This window comes from Camelus bactrianus, chromosome 2, assembly GCF_048773025.1.
Source record: "Camelus bactrianus isolate YW-2024 breed Bactrian camel chromosome 2, ASM4877302v1, whole genome shotgun sequence".
Classification (NCBI taxonomy): domain Eukaryota; kingdom Metazoa; phylum Chordata; class Mammalia; order Artiodactyla; family Camelidae; genus Camelus; species Camelus bactrianus.
This window is the reverse complement of record NC_133540.1, coordinates 33,714,950-33,721,046: the sequence shown is the minus strand read 5'-3', so window position 1 is coordinate 33,721,046 and position 6,097 is coordinate 33,714,950.

The following is a 6,097-nucleotide window of genomic DNA, read 5'->3' as shown; positions in this document are numbered from 1 at the left end:
CCCCTCTACCCTCTGGTGGTGGGGAGAAGGAAGTGGAAATTTGGGGGCAGGGTGCTAGCACAGGCTGGAAGTTTGAGGTGGAAAAGAAAGGAATGGCCCTAACATGTGTTTCAAGTTTCTGCATACTGAATACATTTCCGAGTGATATATGTGGAAATCCTATCTCCCGGTCATCAGTGGTTTGTTCTTCATTTGTGGCTTAATTCTGGTCCCCACTCCTAAGAGGGAGAGGTGGTCTTACTTATCTATTTTCCACTTTCCGATTATCTTAAAAATCTATTTTTAATTTGCAAAGTCTCTCCACTCCCAATGATGTCCTTGCCCCAAAATCAAATGTTTGAAGGCGAGAGCAGATGGCCACACTTGAAGACAGCACAGTTAGAATTACTCCAAGCTTTGTTTCAGAGTCTCCTAATCTCTTTAGTCTACTCTTTTATTAAAGGAAATGCACATACACCATAAGAAGCCACATCTTACAGTTGTAAAGTCGCCATTAAGTTGTCTGAAATAAAGAAGTATTCCTTGAAGTACTTTTGAAAATAATTTCGCACAAGAAAAAAAAAAAAAACCCTGTGGAGAAGTGGCAGTTGAGTAAACATTTCATGTGAGCAGGTGGAAGCAAAAATGTTATCCTGTCAAAGGTTCACAGGCACCCAATACTCAAACCAGAAAACTGGACCGCAGCATGAAAATGACACAACTGCATTTTACTGTGCCTGAAATCTTAAAGTTAACCTGCCTGTGACATTTTTTTTTTATTATGATCTTATAGCCTTCGTTTTCTACCCATAGAGCTGAAAAATAAAGCCTGTGAAAATTCAGAAAATTCTTGGCTCTGTCTGCTTTGAATGTTTTCAAAAATAAAGTTATTTTTCAGAACATTCATTATTTTGACCACAAACTCTTTCTAAAAAAATCTTCTGTCTGCCTGGATCTAGTCTGATTGAGCTACCAAGGCCCTTCTGAAATATTTTTAAATTGAATTTGAAAGTTTCGTGTAAATGATCTTTATAGATGAATGGTTTTCATTGGATTGACTTGTCAACATTTGACAGCAATTACTTTTCAGGTGAGAGCCTTAGTGAGGCCTAGGTTTCACCTTCCCTCTAAATACACTTCTTATACTAGTTTATTGTCAGTCCTAAAACACATATAATTCTTAATTTTGAGATACTGTTTTTATAATAATAATTATGGCCCCATTATTTGAATTTTGCTCAGTATGACAAAGGCAAGATTTGGAGCCACACTTAATAAAATGCTCTAAATTATAAAGTCACCAATATGCTTTTCAACATAGAGAAACATTTAGAATTATCAAATATGGGAGCCGGGTATATACTTAAGCTTTTGTTTGATACTTTGCATAATTATGTTAAAAAAAATCTTACTTTTACATATTGAAAGACATAGGGGAAACTAATGGTATGATGTTTAATGAAAAGACAGGACAGCTTCTTGGTGTTTTTGGTTCTTGACAAACTCTTCCCACTGCCCTCCACCTTCCACCCTGAACAAAGTAGTAAGGGTCAAGGTGCTTACCAAGCTTTATACATTTCCACACCACTTATTGTTTTGTGTTTTCCTTTAATGTTACAAAACTAACAATAGAAGAGAACTTCCTTAACTTGGTAAAATAGAGTATCATTCAGTCATAAAAAAGAAGGAAATCCTGCCTTTTGTGACAACGTAGATGGAACCTGAGGGCATTATGCTAAATGAAATAAGTCAGATGGAGAAAGACAAATACTATATGTTGTCGCTTCTATGTGGAATCTAAAAACACCAAATTCAGAAACTGAGAGTAGAATGGTGGACACCAGGGGCTGGGGTAGAGGGAGACATTGGTCAAATAATACAAACTTCTACCTCTAAGATGAATAATTTCTAGCTCTAAATATGTGCATGTGGAGAGTGAAACTCCACAAGGTCAGGTAAAAACAAGTTCTAGGTAAAGAACAAAGTACTTGAGAATTGTAAGCCAAACAATTCCCAGAATTTGCACATGGTTTGGAATTGTTCAAGTTCCCTCCAGTTAGAATGGAGAAACCTTACTAAGCACAGACTATAGGCGGATCACAATACAGCAGTAGGGCTAAATTTTTCCTAGAGTAAAGGCTACTCTAGATTTGTGCTTTAAAAGACTTTACTAAAAAGCCTCAGAGAAATCAGTCTGATCTGGAGGTAACTTAACCACAACACAACATAATCCAAGAGTCTTTGAAGGAAGATAACAAAATCCAGAACTCAACAAAGTAAAACTCACAATTATTAGATAGAAGAAGATGCAAGAAAATGTGACCCATAATAATAAGAAAAATATCACACAACAGAAATAGACCCAGAAAGGACTATTTGGTGGAATTAACAAACAAAGATTTTAAAATGGATTTTGTAACTATGCTGACTTTGCCCAAAGTCTTAAACAAAAAATAAACATAATGATGAGATATATAAAAGATATAAAATAAAACCAAACAGAAATTTTGAAGATGTAAAATAGATATGGAAAAATACTTTCTACTAAATTTAGTCAACAGCATTTTAGATACAATAGAAGAAAACATTAGTGATCCTGAAGATTTATCATTAGAAACTATCCATAATAAGTCACAAAAGGCAAAAGAGACTGAAAAAAATGACAGCCTCAGAGACTTGTGGATAATATCAAGCAGCATCATATATATGTAATTGAAATACTTGAAGAAATAATGGCAAAAGTTTTCAAATTTTAATGACAACTATAAGCTTTAAGATCCAAGAGACTCAACAAAACTCAGGTTGAATCAACATAAATGAAAGCATATGAAGAAATATCACAATAAAATTTCTAACAACCAGTGATGATTCAAAACTTCATAAGCAACAAAAGAAAAAAATTATGCTTAGAGGAACAAAAATAAAGATGATGTATCTCTCTAAATAAACTTGCTTTCACTTAAAAAAATAACACAGACTTCTTGTCCGAAACTATGCCAGACAGAAAATAATGAAACAATATCTTTAAAGTGCTGAAGGGAAATATTGTCAATTTAGATTATTCAATCTACCAAAATAGCCTCCAAAACTATAAAGATGAAATAAATTTTCTCAGATAACCAGAAGCTGAGGGAATTTAACATCAGCAAAAATACATTATAAAGAATGTTAGAGAATATTCTTCAGGCAGGAAAAAAAAAGAGAGAGATATCTGATGAGATACCTGATATAAACCTGGATCTACACAGAGGAATGAAAAAATACCAAAAATAATAAAAATATAGGGAAATACAGTACAATACAATATGCTCATTTTAAAATTACTTAAATGAAAACTGACAGTTTAAAACAAAAATAATACAAATGTATTCTGCAGTTTATAACACATGCAGAAGTAAAGTATTGAAAAGGTTTTATATTGTACATACAGTGATATAATTTGAATGTAAACTGTGATAAGATAAAGATCCATATGGTAAACCCTAGCAATGGTAATAAAGTTAAAAGGTAGTGAAAATAAAATAATAGTAATTATAAAACAGTACATTTTAAAATACTCAATCCAAAAGATTTCAGGAAATGAAAAAAAAAGAGAGAGATGAGAGAGCAAATAAAATGATGGCTGATTTAAATTCAGCTATACTGATAATTATATTAAATAATATAAATAAATAATCTTAAAACTCCAATTAAAATGCAATGCAGAGATTGTCAGATTAGATAACAAAATAAGATCCAATTTTGTAAGCCAGCTACAAAAAATGCCCTTTAAATATAATGATACAGATGAGTTAAAAGTAAAAGAACGGAAAAGACATATATACATACATATATACATATATACACACACACACACACACACACACACACACACACACATACAAAAACAACATAAGAAAACTTTAATGGACCAGAAACACTCCCACCTTAGGGCCTTTGCACTGAGTGGTCCCTCCCCCTGGTGCACTCTTCTCACACATATCCATAGGACTGACTCCCTCACCTCCTTCACATTATCACTCACAGGTCATCATCTCAATGAAGCCTACCCAGAGCCCTACTATTTCAGACTGCCTCTCAAATCACCCACCCTTTCAGCACTCTACATCACCCTTTATCCTTCTGTTATTCCTTCTGTTCCAGGCTCTATTGCCTTCAAAGCATATAATTTATCAGGCTTACTCATTACTGCCTATCTCTCTCCCATTACAATGTAAGCTCTTTAAGAGCTGGGATCTTTGTTTATTCCTCCCTGTATCCAGAGAGCTTAGAATAGTACCTGGCACCTAGTTGATATTCAGTGTACATTAGTTGTGGAGTTATCTTAGATCACTAGATAAGATTGTGGCTGACCCCTTTGATTTCAGGTCTCTTGATTCCTTATCTTGTGCTTTTTCTAGCTGCCTTGTTATAAGCTGATTGTGTGATGGGACACTTCAAGAAACACTCATTGAAACTGGGTCTTCATTAACCGAAGTATGATGTACTGAACAAGTAAAGTGATTATTCTACTATACCCTGTGACTATGATTGGACTTAGATTGATATAGTCTCAGAGGACCAGACTGGGGAATATCGCTAAAGTTAAAGTAAATCAGATTACAGCTTAGTATAAAACAAAACTATCTAGTAATGACACACAAGGCATGTTCTTGCTTTAGAGCCTTGGCACTGTTTTCACTTATCCCCGAATTGCTGTTCCCCCAAACATCTCCCTGGGTAACCCCCACGTAAATTACTTCGGTAAATCTTTGAGCAAATGTTACTTTCTTGTTGAGACCTATTCTGACCGTCCAGTTTAAGATTCACCGCTCACATTCCCACTGCCTTCATGCTCTTGTTCCTCTTTACCCGCCATGTGTATGTTTTTACTTTTTCCATAGCACTTATCGCTTTCCAGTATACCATACGATTTGCTATTTTTATTATGTATTGTTGGTTTTCTGTTTCTTCTCTTTAAAATCTAAGCTACATAAAGACAAGGATCTTTTCTATTTTGTTTTGTTCATCTGCAAACATCTAGACAATGTCCACTATATGATGGGCACTCAAATTTACTGAATGATGAATAAGATCAATGTAGATTCGTTCACTTAGCCTTAACTCTTCCTGTCTCCTGACACATACAAGCTGTAGGAATTCACACAAGTTAATTATCTTTCTGAATAAAATGGGGATAGTTGCACTTGATTCACTGGGTTTTATAAAATAAATGGGATTATATACTGAAAGTATTTAGCACACTGTCTGGCATAGAGTAAAAATGGACAATTAGCTACTAACATTAAAAAACATCACCAAATTTGAACCCTAATTTAGAAGAGTGCCAAATTCCATTCAAGACAAAACATCTGTAGATCTCTCTCCTGAACTGTAACTGAGAGCTCAGAGCCTCAGAATTGTGAAAGATTATTTTCCCCAAATGTATTACCATGCTACAACTTCCTGAATTTTACAATGTTCCAGCTTGCCACTTCTTCTCTAAAAGAATTTAGTGTCATCTGCAAATCTGGAGATTCCATCATTCATTTATTTTTCTTCCAGATCATTAAAAGAAAAAAATCTTAAATAAGCCATCCCAACACTAATTCTTAGGATCTGATTATTTGCACTTACCTTTATAGAAAAGAAATCATTTATTTACTTCTTCTTGTTCAACTCACAGACAAACTTGAAATTCAGTCCTGCCAAGGGCTGTCCCCAACTTCCGGCCTTTCTGAGGAAAGGAGCAGGTTTGGGACAAGAGTCCAAACTTATCTCTGCTTCACCATTCACAAGCCTGAGCTTCCTAAGGGTAACAGGAACCCTCATGGTAACAGCAGTAGATTTCAGCCTCCTGGGGTAGTTAATAAGCTTGGAAAGCACTCTTAAGAAATTGAATTAGATACTAGACATGCAGTGCTCTAGAAAACACTAATGCAATAGAACGTACTTTGACAACAGTTATAGAAACAATAAATGTAAAATGGCATGCTCTCAATTGACGATATGAATGCTAAAGGAATGCAGAATAAAGGAGCAAAAGAAAACAAGAACTACAAGGAAGGATCAGGCTCCAGTCCTTCAGTTCTGCAAAGGTAGCTGCACGGGCCTTGAACGCTCCTCCTTTTTCCCTCAA